The sequence below is a fragment of the Notothenia rossii genome, assembly GCF_949606895.1.
Source record: "Notothenia rossii genome assembly, chromosome: 2".
NCBI classification, from domain to species: Eukaryota; Metazoa; Chordata; class Actinopteri; order Perciformes; family Nototheniidae; genus Notothenia; species Notothenia rossii.
Window position 1 is genome coordinate 65,565,724 of NC_136904.1, and position 19,269 is coordinate 65,584,992.

Genomic DNA, 19,269 nt, shown 5'->3' on the forward strand with positions numbered 1-19,269 from the left:
ATAAGAGCTAAAGGAAAACCTTCTACCACATCATTTAGAAAAAGTCCAATGTTGATATGCTTCATGAGGATTGAAAGTAATAGAGAGAGGAAACAGACTTGTAGGGAAACAAATTGCAGTGGTTCAGCAGTAATATCCACACACAGTGCACACAAGTCAAGTCTTAGGTAAAGCATTCGACAAAACCAATTCCATCCATCCATCTTCTCCCGCTTATCCGTGGTCGGGTCGCGGAGGTAGCAGTTCCAGCATAGAGCCCCAAACTTTCTTTTCCCCGGCCACATCAACCAGCTCTGACTGGGAGATCCCAAGGCGCTCCCAGGCCAGCGAAGAGATATAATCCCTCCACCTGGTCCTAGGTCTACCCCTTGGTCTCTTCCCAGCTGGATGTGCCTGGAACACCTCCCTAGGGAGGCGCCCAGGTGGCATCCTAACTAGGTGCCCGAACCACCTCAACTGGCTCCTTTCGAAGCGAAGGAGGAACGGTTCAACTCCGAGTCCCTCCCGGATGACCGAACTTCTCACCTTATCCCTAAGGGAGACACCAGCCACCCTGCGGAGAAAACCCATCTCGGCCGCTTGTACCCTCGATCTCATTCTTTCGGTCATGACCCATCCTTCATGACCATAGGTGAGGTTAGGAACGAAAATGGCGCGGTAGACAGAGAGCTTTGCCTTCTGGCTCAGCTCTCTTTTCGTCACAATGGTGCGGTAAAGCGAAAAACCAATTCCCTTTGAGATTAAGATACAAATGTCAGAACATAATGCACGACAGCGCGTCATATTCCACAGAGAAAAGTTGTGGATTGCAGAGGTGGTAAGTCAGTTTAAAAACTCCAACCTTTGAAAGAATCACACTCTTGCCTCAAATCTTTTTGACTTCAGATCACTGATATTCCCAGGTAAACGATACATCTCTTTGGGATATACGATGTGCAAGTTCAAACATTTCATCGATCTTTAGTGTATCCTTTAGATGCGAAGGATCCGAAGGAGTACAAATATCCTTTCAGTGGTGTGAAGGAAATATGTTTCAGGCTGTTCTGACTCGTATGTATTTATCCATGCGGGATGTCTTTGTAAGATCTGAAGGTAGAATAGTTTTCACTCTTTATGGTAGTTAACCAGCAAGAAAAAGTGGTGCAACGTACTTCCATTAGCAAAAAAAAAGGAAAAAAAAGCAACCCTCTATTCACCTTTATTACTTAAGACAATTATTTAGTCTTTTATGGTATATTACCTATAGTACAGGGGCCAATAAGTGCAAACGTGCTACAACTGCCAAAAACACTTCCATTAGGAGAACTGCATGCAGCATTTAGAAAACATTCACCAACTTGAAGAAACATGCACAGCCTTTACTAAAAAGCCAGCATAAATAAAACACTGCAAATACAAAACACTGCAAATAAAGAAACGCTGCAAGAAGCTCAAAAAGGAAACATGTCAAACAGTGACAGTTGGCCAACTTTATAATCCCAGAACGTCAATGAGCGTTCCGGTCCCAGCTGTGTGCGTCACTTTTTTAGCAGCCTCTGCTTTCCGCTGTTTTTGGAGCTTCTTGCATTAAACTGATGTTCATTTGAAGTTATTATAGTGCATTTGCACTTGTAGGCAACCATAGAATATATATAATATTCTTGTAGGTTCAATACTTGGGAGGTTTAGCAAAATCATCAAAAGTAACTCTGATGAAAGTTTCTACCAAGGCTAAAAATAGTCCAATTTGGGACTGACAGGGCAATGGCCACTAAAATGTATGAGCTGCAATCTCTGAACTCATTATATATTTCTTGATGGTGGTCATTATGGATTCAATTTGTGGCAAATCTACTTGATGCAAATGAGCACAGATAAGATAAGATAATGCCTCATTTACGTATTTAATCATAACATTAGGGAAAACTTTGAATATGAAATATCATTTTCTTAGTGTAAGTAATCAACTGGGGAGGTTTAATTCTGTGCAAGTTGCATGTATGTAAAACTTGTTATATATTTAAAGAACAGAAATTCTTGTTTTTTGTTGGTTTTGTAGAGTTAAAGTTTCTTCTTTACATCCTCACTGGCTGCAAAACAAGTCTGTCCCAAGGCCTCTATACCTGGAGGCACAACAAGGTTCTTACTATTAACGTGGAAGTAAGGAGAACTACCACCAAGGCCCTACCTCCAACATCCGGATGCTAACATTGCATTTGTTCCAGCAGGACACTTTCCAAAGCGGCCTTCTGTAAGAAGGGAATTGAACCAGCTGGACACATCTCAGAACTTAAATAATCTCAGACCAGATTTGATCATGTAGTTAAGCTCACAAAAATCCCTGTGCATTGTTGAATTAACAGTACCATAGGAGACTGCAGTTGATGAAGCCTATGATTGAAAACGGTTAAAATCCTCAGACATAGAGGCCAAAGCAGTACAACCAGGCTGGAAAACACAGAGTGGAGGTCGGCTGCATCGACCACCAGGCTTCTGAAAGGCACGGGTGTACGAGGGCAGAAACTCTGACAGGCCGTCAAGTCGCTGGCAGAAGCTGCTGACCTAGGTAGCACCTGGCTGTGGCTGAAAAGGAGGGATTCCAACTGGGCTGCAAGGTAACCAGCACCTTGAGCCCTCTGGAGGAGTCGTGGGCCTGTCATCAATGAAACACTGAGGAAGGACGACGATGCCCACCTGATGAACCCAATGAAGTTATTAACCCTTCATCCACTTAAGAAATTAAGAAGGAGCCGTTTTAAATGAGGGATTGTACATTCAAGACCTATGAGCTCAACAAGATGGAATTGTGGATATGTTTTTGTTTCACTACATAAATCAGTAAATAGTAATACTGTCGACAGATGTAGCTGTCTGTAGGAATAACACTTTCTATGAATAATACATTAAAAAAAACCTCTTGTAAAATCCTTCAGAATATAGATAGGAATGGAAACAGAGGGTAAAGAGTGGTTTGTGTAAGTGTTAGTAAGTGGAGATTCAACCCAGTCTCACGGCATTTTGTGTTATAGTAATTAATTTATTGATTCTTGTTTACCAACACGATTTAAAAAAAAATCTGTGTCACCCAGAACGATTTTAAAAGCAATGTAAATAATAACAAATTAGAAGGAAAACAATATTTAAAAAAATACAGATTTCAGTATTCTGAGGCTCTGAACCCCATTTATTTTCCTTGTGGACGGCAAAAAAAGTCAGACATTATACGATTTAAAATCAAAACAATAATCGTGGCTTGATATTGAGTAAAGACATGTTTTTATGAACCACACAGCTTCCGGTCTTTCAAGACCCGACCGGACAAAAAGACGTGGTGCAGGCACGAAACATACTATCAATCTAAATACATAGCTTTTTACACGAAACAAAGGGGAAAATCGTGTTGGTGAACACGAATCAATAGATTAAATGTCGTGACTATAACACGAAATGCCGTGAGACTGGGTTGGGAGATTGCTCACTCAGAATATGAAAACACGAATTTAGAGATAACGAATTTAGAGAAAACAGCCTTTAAAGATATTTATTTGGAAATGTCATATAATGTGCAAGACAAATTATATAGGCATATAACTAACTATGTGGGCTGTTGCTGAAGTAGCAAGTTCCATATTTGCTGAATAGAGTGCCTTTTTTAAAAGTAGTGTATCACTGATGGGTACGAGACACATCATCAGTTTTAGACATAGATCACATGGATCTGTCAAGGGCCATCATCTATAATAAATGGATTCTTGTGTTTGATTACAGACAGGAACAAGTGCAACAGCCTTTTTTAAATCCAAAACTATGTTACACAGTTTCAAACTCTCTTGGACACTCAAATACGAATTTAAGGTGTAAACCAGGCCATTTCTACAAAGAAATAAAGGAGAATGATTTCCTTCTGACAAGTGAAAACAAATCATTAAAACGTCTGCATATTTCTCCTATCCATCCATCCATCTTCTCCCGCTTAGCCGTGGTTGGGTCGCGGAGGTGGCAGTTCCAGCAGAGAGCCCCAAACGTTCCTTTCCCTGGCCACATCAACCAGCTCTGACTGGGGGATCCCAAGGCGCTCCCAGGCCAGCGAAGAGATATAATCCCTCCACCTGGTCCTAGGTCTACCCCTTGGTCTCTTCTCAGCTGGAACACCTCCCTAGGGAGGCACCCAGGTGGCATCCTTACTAGGGGCCCGAACCACCTCAACTGGCTCCTTTCGACGCGAAGGAGGAGCGGTTCAACTCAAAGTCCGTCCCGGATGACTGAACTTCTCACCTTATCCCTAAGGGAGACACCAGCCACCCTGCGGAGAAAACCCATCTCGGCCACTTGTATCCACGATCTCGTTCTTTCGGTCATGACGGGATATTTCTTCTAAATTAACCAATTTATTGTACTGTCATGAGTTTGAAATGGGTCTCAACTAGGGGTGTAACGGTATTTGTACCGTAATCTCAGGTGCTGCGTCGCAGCATTCAGAGTAATTTGCTCACATTGGGTTCAACGCGTCATAGAGCGACCAAGTCATTTCATTGGACGAGAGGCACACTATGAGAGCTGGTCACAGGAATGCATTCAAGTTTAGTCAGTCATTTGAGGAACTGTCGAAATGGCGAACGCAGATAAAGTTGAGCACGAAAATCCTCCAGCATCATTGAAGTCTCCGGTCTGGGAACTTTTGGTTTCGCAGTTACGTACAAGGATGACGGACAAAGACAGGTGGACCAACCCAAAGCTGTTTGTCGGCATTGTTCAACTAAAATTGGTTACGCGGCTGGCAATGCATCAAACTTGCACACTCATTTGAAAAGGCATCACCGAACATGAATATCACCGGTACCAAAAGAAAAAAGACTGAAATGCAAACCCAACTCCCACTAGCATTTAAGCCTCCACCACTCACACAACGTTCAGACCGAGCCAAAGCTATTACAAACGCCAAATATCCTTATGTTGCCATGTTAGCAAAGCGCTACCTGGCTGTATCTGCTACCTCTGTCCCTAGCGAGAGGGTGTTCTCCACAGCAGGAGACATTGTTAGTGCTAGCAGATCTGCCCTTTTGGCAAGCAATGTGGACGAGTTAATTTTTCTAAAAAACACATGAAAATACAATGACAAGCAAGTCATAATGTCAAACTGGCTGCTTAGGTACTAGTACAGTACAGTTCAAATAAAGATTATTTCAGTTCATCGAAATGCTGCACCTTAATGTTTATTTTATTATATTTTGTATTTATTTGAGTGAATACATTATTCACAGTTTAATAATTATTTAAAAAAAAAAAAAAACGTATTTTATGTTTTGTGATAATCTTTTCTGCTGTACCGAAAACAAACCGAACCTCGACCTAAAAACCGAGGTACGTACCTAACCGAAATGTTTGTGAACCATTACACCCCTAGTCTCTATATTTCACTCAAAGCAAATAAGCATTTCAAAAATATATATATTTCACTGGTATGTAGCAGTGAGTATGGCGATAATATCTGAATGGTTTAATTTTCAATAATGACATATTAACTGACAATCAAGCAAATGTACAAGATTCTACTCTGGAAACAATCTTTAAAGCAAATAGGGTCTAGCAACATCAGCAACAGCCCACGGTGTTACTTTTATGTTGGCAGTAAACATGAGTGTTATTCACTGTCAAGAGTAAAAGACACATCATTGTGTCAGAGATAGATATAGATTTCAAAGATCTGTTAAGGGCCATCTTGAGTGGCCAACAGTTACAAACGCCCTCCAACTGCCCAAAACACTTACATCGGGAAACACGAACAGCACTTTAAAAAATAATGTGTTCCTTTCTAGTGTCCCCTTTTCCATTTGGTTTTGAGCTTCTGCAGCGATTTGTATTTACAGCTTTTGGTTTATGCATGTTTGGTCAAGTTGGTGAAGATGTTTCTTTATTTGCATGTGTTTTGGCACATTTGGGTTTTTATATTTGCATCGTTTTTGAAAGTGCAGCATGTTTCTCCCAATGTAAGTGTTTTTGGAAGTTGTAGCACGTCCGTCCCTTTCGGCCTCAGGTAGGCATTATCCATAATGAATGGATTCTAATAGTTTATTACAGACGGCAACAAGGGTGTTCACTGCCTTTTTAAAGTCCAACACGAAAAACATTTCTCTTTGATCTCCTATCTAGAATATACCCTTTCAAACCCTTTCAGATTCTGAGATGTAAATAAGTTTTCAAAGTGTCAACAAGGCCAATTCTACTGAGAAATAAAGGAAAATCTTAGTACCAGTGAGGCAGAAAGCAATTCTGTGTAATACACTGCAGGTAGCAAATACATGTGCGATTGCCTCAGGATTGCCAGCATGTTTCACAGGGAATAAAAATGCCTCTTTTAGCTGATGGAACACACTCATAAATCTTAAAGAGGGAATTCAATGGCCCATTTATGACCCAATCCTCCCTCGATAATTCACTTGTAATCTACACTTCTGTTTCTGCGTGATAAGGCATTTCTGAGCTTCAACATAAAATCTGAAAAAAATGATTTATACCGAGCAATATTTTAATGTCTGACTGTTTTACATGTCGTGACTAAACTGGGAGGCTCGATAAGGAACAACGGTTTGGATCATGTTTACTTTAAATGAAAATATAATAAGAAGTAGAGGAGCCAGTCACAGATAGGATAAAGCACCTCTGCCACCATGCATACGGTCCCTCTGGAGTTGGAAAGCGAAAAGCTGCTATAGAGCACACCAGTAAACAAAAAAAGTTGATCACATTTCATACCACTTTCTCATTCTTAATGCAATAAAACATGAAAGCTTCAACTCCACTGCACTCCTTTAGTCTGCCTCTTTATCACTGCCTCTGAAATAATGCCTTTTATTGAAAGACGGTCAGTTATAGCGTGTACCAAAGTACATCTACTCAAGAACAGTACCTAGGTATACATTTGAGGTACATGTGATTTACTTGAGTAATTCTAATTATGGTACTTTATACTACTATACAGTCCACTATATCAGCTTTAGTTCATAGTTACACATTTCCGTCCCCAACGTGTTGAGTTAAAAACAATTACAGTATGATGATCTTATAGAATTGTATACATTGCTGTAGAATAAACTACCCAACAGTGTATAAGAAAGATATATATATATATATATTTATATATAATAAAGAACATTTGCAGCAGTAATATTAATAAACACATCTTCACTGAACATTTTACAGCAAAATTAGTACCTTAAAGGTGGGGTATGTAATTTATTTCAGAAACACTTTTTGTTATATTGCATGGAATGCTCTTAACATCCCGATAGCAATGGATATATTAAATGCTTTGACAAAAAACACATAAAAGAATTTCATCTGTGGAAGCCGTAGCGTTGTAAAAAGCACGACCAATCATCTGAGCAGGCCCGGCTAAAGTAACTGGATGGCCTACCTGCCTGCCAGCCTTCCATCTGTGCACAAACTTATCTCGTGCCCTCATTGGTCATGTGCGTGTCCGTGTGTGTTGGAGGAGGGGCTCTGTAAGGAAGTCTGAAGGAAGAGGCATATTTTTTCCGGTAGAGTACTTTCAAATTCTAGCGCACTCGAGCTGGTTTCTCCAAAATTACATACCCCACCTTTAACCTTTGGCAAATGCTACGGATATTTAAATATATTTCGATACAAGTTACATATTAAATTAATAAAGGGTTTGAATGCAGGACTTACATTTATAGTGAAGTATTTTCTGAATATTTCTTTCAGCACTTCACACACTCCGTATCTGACAGAAGCCTGTCACAATGAACTGTGACACAGAGAGTATTATAATGTGTAATGTTTTCTTTTTCCTCACTTATTTAATCATACATATAGTCATTGATCTTTAGTGAATTCCTAAACAAACATACAGCTTGATTTTGTTGCACTCACATGAGCAAAATAATGCTTTTACATGTCCATACATTTAACCATTACTAATGGAAAGATGCATGACATTTTATATCTTCTTTGATATCTGATTAATATTAGTAGTGCAAATAACTTGTTCGATAAACATTAATGCTGCAAATAACGATAAGTATTTGTGGCACCAATGTGAAGAACATGACACTGCAGTAATGGACATAATTCTGTTTTAAAAATAGGACATATTCTTATCTTTTTCAGCTTCATGTTAGTACTATGTGCCTCTACTGTGACATGTCTCCATGCTTTAGCGTTCAAAAAGCTGCAGCACCTCTTTTCACCCTCTGTCTGAAACCAGAGCCCAGTCTGCTATGAATGGTTAGTTAACCAGCTCTGTTGTGATTGGTCAACCGCTTAGAGATGTCCCGCCCCATCATGTACAATGCGTTGGAGTGGTAGCCAATCCAAGCGTGAGTGTTAAATGGTGATGTCCCTATGTTACGGAAGTAAAACCTATATAACACTACAAGAAGGGACAACCCCCCAAAAAGCTAAATAGGGCCCCTTTAAAGTGTCTATCCTATGATGTGATTTGTACCGGCAGTGTAGGAATTTACATACTGCTATTTAAAGTAGAGAGCAGAAAAATAACTGCCAAGCATGTATGTAGGAAGAAGATAAGAAGGATGGCATCAAAATGTCACCTCGTTCCTGTTTATGTTATATCACAGAGCAAAGAGAGCCTGACAGGAATATACACAGCGCTGTGTCAGAGCTGAGTGTAAGCATATGCCACAGCCACTCTTTTTTGTATAATCACACAGAAAATCACTGAACAATAAACAGGTGCATGTGTAGTGGGAGGATGTAGGCGGATGGGGATTTTAATTTGAGGGGGTTATAATAATATACAATGGTGGTGTATATTGATAAATGCAGTGAGACAGATAAGGTTGCTTACTGTTACTGGGCGCTGTTGATGTTCAGGTTTCTTTGTTGTGCTTCACTCATCTAAAGGCTGGTGGGAGCTCATTAGTGCTGCATCTTCTGCGAGACGAGAAAAAAACACACTTCAGAATCAAGCTTTCAGAGAGCTGATGCTGCAAGTCGACCCTGTGCTGATTACATTAAGCCATTTAATACAGTTATTTATTTGTCTGAATTTTATTTACTATTCCCATTTAGCGGGAGAACATTGAAAGAAATTGCCGCGTGTTTGAGTCGCAATTAAGGCTGTGACAGATGCATAATGCTGAGCTGATTTTAGTTTTTCTGTTTACACCGTCAAAGATTGTTTTTCTACCTAACTGTAGTAGCTTTCACAAGTCCACCTAGGATGTTGATGTTTTTCTTCTTTTCCTTCATTTACAGCTTTTTTAACCAAACTTCAAAAACAGAATAATTCAGACACATTAAGAATATTCTTTGTCCAAAAAGAAAAATGTAATCACATTATCTGATGCTTTTATCCAAAGCACCTTAAAAACACTTTAATACCATAGACAGGTCTACAGGAGAAATGTCGAGTTAAAATTATCCTATTAAGCTAATTTCAAGTTCAGATTAGTAATTAGTTCCTCTAATAGGACATGTTTACATGCTTTAATGTTCAAAAAGCTCTTTATTTTTCTCATACTGCCTGTACTGCAGCACCTCTTTTCACCCTCTGTCTGAAACCAGAGCCCAGTCTGCTCTGATTGGTTAGCTGGCCTGCTTAGCCTATCAAGTACAATGTGCTGGAGCGCTAGCCTATGGAAACAAGGCTGTTATATTGTGATGTCATTATGTTACGAAAGTTAACAAAGAAGAACAGCTTGGCGTGAACTTTGGGATTCAAGCTTTTGCAGACCATTTATGCACAACAACGTTTTTAACACTACAGGAAAGGGAAAACCCCAATAAGCATAAGAGGGTATCTTTAAGTATCTTGCCCAAAGAAATGTCAACATGTTGACAGCAGTAGAGGGACAACTGACCCTCCAATTGGTATCCACCCATTTACCCCCTGAAGCTAAATGTCCCCACAGTATTGCAAGACGGCGAACCATACTGTTAGAACCTTTTTCCCCATGAATGACCTTTATTTCTAATTGTGTTTTAGGATCATGAAAAGCGTAAGTAACCCTTGATTGAACCACTGTGAATTTGGTCTCTAAAAATTTTGTGAAGACTATTTCCTTTGGGCTCTCTGCAGTCTACTCAGTGTTAGGATCAGGATCTTTAACTGGGATTTTTCAGTCCATAGTAAATTCAGATGATATACATGGATCCAGTTCCTATAGAACTCACCATAGTCTAATCACTGAATGCATTTCAGTCTTTGCAAAAGCAACATGTTGCCTATTAATCAGAGGTTGTTAGAGGCAATATTGTGCACTTGATAATGAAACAGAAATACGTTCCTTTTGAACCTGCACAGATTTTGGTGCTAAGCTTCAATGACGGGTGTTTTTCATCCTACTCTTATTGATCTTTTGCTCAGAGGTATTTTTGTCTTGTTCTGCCCTTTACATTATCAATCTGGTTGAAACATTTTCAAGCGATTTGTTCTCAATATACACAAAGAACACTTCATACAAAAACACACTGATAGTATCTAATTGGAATGTATCAAACCCACGCTTGAAAGACCAGCGTATGGTGGACCAGATTGCCAAGTGGAAGAAGCGTAAACTTTGAAGTTAATTTACAATCCAGTATACATCCTCTCAAAATGTATCCTCAAACAGTTCGTTTTATATCTTGAGAAATTGTATTTTGCAATTTTATTTGCGATTTCCTACAAATATCCAGAAAAATTAGCAACTGCGCAGCTTTGCAAACTCAAATAGGGGAGCTTATACCAGCAACAAAACTACCTGGTTATGTTTAGAAAAAATATTGCGGTTTGAATTAAAACAACTATGAGAAGCGATATTTAAGTAAGGGAGTGACATAACAACTCAATCAATGTTGACCGGGGAGATACACAACATTTTCCGAGGTTAAAAGCGTTTGTTTGCTATTAAACGCTCTTTTCCAACCAAAACTTTGTGTGGATTTTTTTACTACGTCACCTGTCCTCGTTCACCATAAATACGAGAAGACACCAGTGGTGAACCGTCAGGGCCTTCAAGGTATTCAGAGAATACCCTGAAACACTCTATTATAAATCGATTAAATTATATGAATAATATTTTATAAAATCTATAGAAAATGATTAAATGAGAATCGTCTGTGTTGTTGATCTGTAATATTACAGTGTTACCTTGATTTGTTTGTCTTTCTCGGTCCATGCACTACGCATTTCAGTGGTTTTGTGTTAGAAAATAAATGCAACCAGATATTTTTCTGGGACTCTGTAGAATATCCTTCAACCAAGATATTCTATATCCTTGATAGAATTCCCTGGCCCTATGCACTGAATGAGAGCGTACATTTGGACTGACAGTTTGAGCAATTGATTTGTAGCCAATGGGCGTAGTCTTTCAGAGTTTCCCTCTGTTCCAGGGTACTCTAGAAGGCCCGGTAGTTAACTGGCTCGAGACAGAGGATCTAGAATGAATGCGACGAAGCAATTCATTTGCCGTTTTATTGTTGTTAACGTTGAAATGGCAAGTGCAACAGGTGAAAAAAATGTTGCGGAATTGTTGTGAGTACCCTTTTCAAGACGACAATTCAGCGAAAAGACAGACATTATAATGGCGGAGGGGGGCGGGGGGTGTGTGTGTGTACAGAAGGTCCAGTTGTGATAGACACGGTTCGCCACAGGTGTACACCTTTTAAAGATTGCAAAAGTGTATAGATCAGACCATCCAAAGTACAAATGAGAACTTGGAACACACTGGGCAGGTTTGTGTTCAAAAAACAGTGAGACTTAGGGTTAAAAACAAAACAATCATATAAACTTAATTCCACCAGAGTTATTACGTTACAGTGTGCTTGATGACTGAGGTGCTGACTCAGCTCTTTTCACAGCACACAATTCAAGCACCATAAGCAGAGCCTTCTGTTCAATACTATAAAGCATTTTCTGCTCATATAGGCTATTGAATTTACAGCGCAGTGTCAGCCGGGGATATTTGTGAGCTGTCAGTGTTTATTAATGGTTTGAAAAAAAGCAAACAAACACATTGATCAATCATTCTCAAAAATGCAATGTTGAGGAACAAAGATCAATGAAAAGCTTCTCAGAACTCAGATCAAAAACAATAAGATGGCCGGTCCCCTCTACTCGAATGCAATGTGTCCTTTGTCTTTTTTAGACTTGCAATCCCTTGAGTTTCTTTCCTTGAGATTTTTCTTTAACATTTTAGGGTTGGTAATTACTATTTAAAAAAAGGGCACAATCCTTTCCAGATGAAAGTGGTTGTAGGTTACTTCACTTGATAAATGAGGGCCAGAATTTTCTATTAAGTGCTACCCTGTAGTGTTGACAAGCTATCATGAAAGTGCCGGAGGGATTTGTGGGAAACGACATTCGGGGATAGATGTAAAGGGCAACGAGAGAGCATAAATGTGGAAGATCCTGCATTAATAAGTGCTGAGTGATACTGCTGCAGATCATCCATGCACACACATTTTGAAATATTAAAATGCGAGCATCATTTTTTGAGTTCATAATAACTTTTGCTTTGCTCCGTGAGTTCATGTTGCTAAAGATGGTAATATTATACCTCAATTCATTACAGCAGCAAAAATCTAACGAGCGAAGGATGCAGTTCACTGGCATAAGTCCAAGGAAAAGGGAATGCAACAAATATATAATGCATTGCATTAGGGAGGCAGACAGTGTCCAAGATGTTAAGAGCCTGTTGAATACTTTCCTTTGTTATAAAGTCTTTCCTTAGAATTGGTTTTAGATTTCGCTATGCTTGTCCTCCTGAGTCCTACATTTGATGGAATTGTATTTTATTGTTTTTACTGTCGTTTTGTTTGATTTTATCTTGTTTCATTCTTAAAAGGTGGGTTAGGTAATTTTGGAGAAACCAGCTGGAGTGCGCTAGAATTTGAAAATACACAGCCGGAAAAAATCTGCCACTTCCTTACTGTGAGACTGACCGTTGAGCGGCCCGACCAAAGAAGGAGGCAGAGGCAGAACGTCCAAAAATATAACCCGACGTGGGCATTTATTAAAACAATGTGCACAAAGTTCACACAGCCTCAATCCTGCTGCTGTTCACGTGAGCCCAGCCTCTAGCCACCAGGACCTCACACACCCTACCACTCTCTAGAAAAAAAGCACCTAAATACACACACTGACTAACAAGACACAGTTGAGGGGGAGCAATTAGACACAGGTGAGGGGGAAGGAGACAACACAGGGCACCAGGTGAACACAATTGGGTAATCAGTAGAAGGGAACACAGAGACGACCGGAAGCAACAGACAAGATGGGGGTGAACCCTTATACCAAATAAATACTACATCAATAAATTATATAAACATGTTTACGAGAGCTCTAGTAACGGCGTCTCGTCGTTACATTCCCCCCCTTTTCTCCTAAAGCGCACAGTGCCCGGGATAGACAGTCTTGGCTTTCTAAAACGGACAGAATAGATCCCTCCCCTGAGGCTACGGACAGAATAGATCCCTCCCCGAGGCTATGGACCTAATATATCCCTCCCTTGAGGCTATGGACACACCAGATCCCTCCCTTGAGGCTATGGACCTAATATATCCCTCCCCTGAGGCTATGGACACACCCCCAAACATTGTCACAAAGTGCTCCTCCTCCAATCGCTGATCTCCGGATGCACCGAAACAGACAAGCGTCTTCAACATGTTTGTCAACTCCTCCCGTCGCTCAGGAGCCCCGTCTGCCGTCGCCCCCTGCTGTCCAGCCGGTGCACCGCCATCTGGCTCCACCCGCTGCGCTGGCCTCCCTACTCCTCCTCAAAGTGTTTGCCAGGCCTCTACCTCCGAAACCACCCGTGAAGCTGTCCTCGCCTGTTGCAAGGCGCTGGTCCGCCTCCAGCACGACCCAGGCTCCGCAGACTCGGCCTGCAAACGCCGCTCCTCCCGCTCGTCTTTCCACTCCTTGTCTCTCGTCTCCTGCTGCTTGAGCAGCCGTGGCCCCCTGGTCGGTTCCAGGCATAGCCACCCCCAGCCGCGGTTCCTCTCTTTTGTCCCTCTTCTTTCCTCTCGTAATTTTCACCTCCTTACTTGGTCAAATCCCACTTCTGACACCAATTGTGACGCTGACAATTGAGAGGCCCGACCAAGCAAGGAGGCGGAGGCAGAACATTCAAAAATATAACCCGACGTGGGCATTTATTAAAACAATGTGCACAAAGTTCACACAGCCTCAATCCTGCTGCTGTTCACGTGAGCCCAGCCTGCAGCCACCAGGATCTCACACACCCTACCACTCTCTAGAAAACCGCACCTAAATACACACACTGACTAACAAGACACAGGTGAGGGGGAGCAATTAGACACAGGTGAGGGGGAAGGGGACAACACAGGGCACCAGGTGAACACAATTGGGTAATCAGTAGGAGGGAACACAGAGACGACCAGAAGCAACAGACAAGATGGGGGTGAACACTTATACCATTAAATAAATACTACATCAATAAATTATATAAACATGTTCACGAGAGCTCTAGTAACGGCGTCTCGTCGTTACACTTACAGAGCCCCTCCTCCAACACACACGAACATGCACATGACCAATGAGGGCACCAGATAAATTTGTGCACAGATGGACACAGTTATTTTAGCCGGGCCGGCTCAGATGATCGGTCGTGCTTTTTACAGCGCTACGGCTTCCGCAGATGACATTTTTTTATGTATTTTTTGTCAAAGCACTTAAGATATTCATTGCTATCGGGATGTTAAGAGCATTCCATGGAATATAACAAAAAGTGTTTCTGAAATAACTGACATACCCCACCTTTAACTATTTTATTTGTATTTCATGTTCTATCATGTTTTTTATAATTGTTTTGTCATTTTAACTATATTTTCCAATGTCACCTTTGTTAATTATTCTGTAAAGCCCACTGAGGCAAAGGTGTTTTGTGATATTGCGCTATAGAAATAAACGTTTAATTTGAAATCGGCTTATAGCGATCTCAAAGTATCTAGCTGCTTTTGGAAAATCTGAATCTGGTGTTTTGATCTCCAGCCATTTCAACATTATCTTGTCAGCTTTTTGAAATAAAAGCAGAGCAATAGCTGCCGGAAAACTCAATGCTTTTTTTGCTTCTTCCCTTTAGGTACCGTGTACCCAAAAGTAAATATTTGTGATGTTTTGATTGCTTTATATTATTATGACAGATGTCAGGCTGGCATTTTAATGGCTTAATTATTTATTAGCACCTGTAAAACTTTGAAATGTTATTATTGTGAAATTGTTTTGTATTCTCAAGTGATGCAGAACATAATCATATGCATTGCAGTACTATATGGTTATTAAACCATGTATGAACTGTATGTACAGAAACATTTCCTCATCTTAATATAAACTAATACTGTGTTGTAGGGCTGCTCGATTATGGCAAAAATCATAATCTCGATTATTGGGTTAATAATTGATATCACGATTATTCAAAACGATTAACTTTACAATTAATTACTTTGATAACATCCATTTATTGAAAAAAAAATGTGAACAGTATGTTTTTAACAGTTGATTACCCTGAACTTTAAGTATAATTCAACTGAAAACCAATATAAAAAATATATATTTTTAATTTAAAAAAAAAAATGTTTTATTTCGATTATGTTGTTTTCATAATCGTTGCAAGCCAAAATCGTAATTGCGATTAAATTACAATTAATTGAGCAGCCCTACTGTGTTGTAAAATGATTGCAATATCACCCACCCCATGTTTATGGAGTAACAAATTCATTCAAGTCTTAACGACAGAGCCTGTTTGCATTGTTTCATGAGAATAAATATACTCCATAACTCAAATCATAATGTAATTTCCATCTGAGTGAAAACAAAAGCTAACATAATCATTTGTCGCCCATCTGTCTGCAGCTGAGGAATTCTCTCAGTGTGCTGAAGTCACATATTGTGGTAAATATAGCACTGAATAATGAAGCAGAATAGATACATTTTAGATTTCCCCTCAAGCAATGAGTTCCGGAAATGTGGTTTCACAAAATAAATCTCAACAAGAAAACAGGTGTTTAGGATGCCGCTCACACATCAATTCATTACATGGTTAAGTCATAAATATAGTTTGATTTCTATAGCTCAAAGGCAAGTAGTCAAAAAGGCTTCAGTTTGCTGCGTTTTCCCTTCCCTCTAATAACGGCACGTTGGAGAGTCATGTGAAGGAAAATGGCAGAGGATCACAGACCCGCTCAGCTGAAATTAATTCACCCTGTTCCTCCTCATTAGTGGAAGCCAATCACCCAAAAATCATAATTACGATCTGCTGGCAATGAGAAGCTGGAAGTCCCGAGGACAGGGGCGGGTTCCTGTTATGAAAGAGGGAGGTCTGCTGGATTAATCTTCTTAGACAAGTTTTGACAGCTCGGCACAAATTTGAGTCCAAAACAAACTCAAAGAAGTGGGCCTTCATATCGTATTCCAAGTCAAGTCAACTTTATTTGTATGGTCCGATATGAAATATGACTCGGAGGGGATTTACAAGCCCAGAATATGAACCCCGCTCAAGGTCTCAACAAAAGAGCTCCCAAAATACTCAAATCCTACTCCTCAGAGGGCCAGGGCTGCAGACCAAGGAGCGAACGTGTAATTGGATTAAGAGCCAACAAGAGGATTATAACAGGTCTAATAATACTGTTGGATTAGACATCCAATTTAACCTGAGAAATATATCCAGGAAAGGAGGGATAACTTAATAAGTCCAATCACATGCTGGAATCAGTTATTCCTATTGTTTCTAATGCAGGTCAGAGGAGGCGCGGAGACATATTACTGGATTAACCAATACAGTAGTGCAGGAATAAATCGTAAACCTAGAAATGAGTTAGCATGTTAGCACTTCTTGGCTCCGTGACTATTAAATGTTGTCATGACCTACAGTAGCTGCCTTGAGCTTAGCAGCGGTCACGAAAAGTCATGCAACCATCATGTGATACATTTTTTTTCACATGAGCTATCTAGCATTGATTGCAGTCGTGCTGACAAACATGTTAATAACATAAAAGTTTGTTTGCATCAGACATATCATTTTTTTTATCCCATTGGCTTTTTGTCGAGGGTGCCAACTCAATGCTAACTTTTGAATCTGCTTACAAAAAAAGTAATCAATGCACTACTATATTGTGAAAAACGTACTATCCCATGTCAATGGACCTCCCGGATATTGCTCTTTGTAGGATTCTCTTCATATTATGTTTATAGAACCGAAATCAACACCACCATAGATAAAACATTGTCCTTTTTTATCCAGTGTAAAGCTTAGACCTCGATCTAATGTGATAATGTCATTTCGCAGATAATGTGCGGTGCGACACTGCATGACAACGTGCGGTTTGCCCGAGGCTTCGAGTAAAGATGGGCATATTTGTAACAAATGCGCATAGTTCAAATAACTTTTGGAGGGTTGAGAAATATTTGGCTAATTTGACTACATTTAGAAATCTTTTGGAACATTGTGTTTTTGTGTTAATTGTTCTACTTTTACAAATAAGTTTGGTTCCATGACTTGCAAAGCCTTTGAGCTCAGTTTGTACAGACTTTGAGCTTTTAAGAACACTTCAAGTGATTACTTTACAATAAGAAAAAATACTAATGTAGACTGCGGACCGTTTCTTTAGAGTGCAAAGGGTTAATGGCTGAGTTCAAGCCATGCAGCACATTCGATCGTACACTCCCATTAAACAGTCCTCATTAAAAACAAAGTTTCCGAAATAACCTTTTTCTCCCCTCAGCTCTAAAAGTCTAGCGATAAGGGAAAAGCATCATGGGGCAGCCGCACAGATCCAGTGTGTAACATGCTGGCAGTGATAGATAAGACACATGGGACCCAGAGATAGCAGCAGACTGACTCTGACCCATCACACATCCTGGGGGTCCGGACCTGGCAGATGTTCTGCAGGTTCTGTGTGTGCAGAGGGTACGAGCTGGCCACTTAAAGTCTGCAGAATCCTGAGAGAGGAACTACAGAGTCAAACTGCATCGGCTATGAGTCATCGGAGAAAATAGGTTGCTCAAAATAACGAGCACAGATTTGGTGACTCTTGGCTTCTAAATAGCTCATCTTTCACAGTACATGAATGCTCTTATAGCATTGCAATGGCGACGGGAAAATATTAAAGGGCCTTTAAATACACCACTGTGAAGAGCTTTTATTAATAGTATTAATGTAATGTACTTCAACTTACAGATCACTGATTATCCTTTGAATGGAAAAGTGTTTTTTTGTGTGAGTTTTTTTTAATTGGGCCAAGACTCTTTTTCTCTATGCCAACATTTTATTCAAGGGTTATATGGGTGGCATTTTGGGACCCAGGGACTCTCTGGATGCACTTTTAAGTGCATCTTTATAAAGAAACGACAGAAGCGGATGGTTAAAAATGCTATTTCCACTGCATGATATGGCTCTGCTCAACCGGACTAAAGTGACTGCAGGAATTCTCAGCTTTCATGACATCATATCAAAGTGCCCCTCACTTAATCCTTTCTTCGGCAACCAAACAAAGACAAAAAAGGCTGGACTTAGTCAATTTTACTCAGGGTCTACAACATGGCTTTGCCAAAACATAATTGCAGTGGCAAATGACGCTAGCTTTGTTATTTGTCATCTCTCGCAAATTATATTAGTTTAGTTAAGTGTTTTTTTTCATCTTTCTCTAGTGATTTTCCCCTTTAATTTTGAATAGTAATCTTTCCTCTCGTTTCAGATACTCTGACCTCACTTCCTTGTGTGTCTCCCACTCCTGTGATTGTCGACCACGCCCCTGATTGTTTCCACCTGTTCCCCATTACCTGGGGTATTTATTGTCCTCGTCTCCCTCTGTCCTGTGCCAGTTCGTTTCGTTTCTTGTGACAGTCTACCAGCGTATCATGCCAGAAAGAATCCCAAGCAGAGCTTTGAGCCACGTCTTGTCTAAGTATTCTTATATTCATGCTCCTAGTGTTTTTCCTCATTGAAGTGATTTTGTTTTGTTAGTGTTTTTTCTTCATCAAGAGCGATTTTGTTTTGATACTGTTTTTCCTCGTTAAGAGTGATTTTGTTTTTGTTTCCCACTGTCGTTGAGTTTTGGTTTGAATAAAACCTTTTTTGTAAAAACCTGTGTGAGTCGTGCAATTGAGTTCAAACCCGTTTATTCAGTCGTAACACTATTTGAAAATGGCTAGATTGTGCCATACGTCTTGTGTACCCCAAGTGACAATTCTCTACGACCAATCAGAGGTCTGAGGTGTTGTAACTCTGTGTTCTATTATCCGCTCATTCAAAACCTTTAAAAACCGTGCCATTCAGTTGAAATGTTGGATAAGGATGAAAATAC

General features: G+C 40.0%; 1 protein-coding gene across 5 annotated transcripts in view; it reads right to left on the minus strand.

The window, feature by feature from the left end:
- gulp1a (GULP PTB domain containing engulfment adaptor 1a) overlaps positions 1-19,269 on the minus strand; it is a 138,244-nt gene that overhangs the window by 60,994 nt on the left and 57,981 nt on the right. For 4 of the 5 annotated variants that reach the window (XM_079666527.1, XM_079666523.1, XM_079666528.1 and 1 more), the window contains exon 2: positions 8,810-8,895. The exons of the other annotated variant lie outside the window; for it this stretch is intronic. The gene's annotated coding sequence lies outside the window, so the exon portion shown is untranslated. The remainder of the gene's footprint in view (positions 1-8,809; positions 8,896-19,269) is intronic. 5 annotated transcript variants of the gene reach the window in all.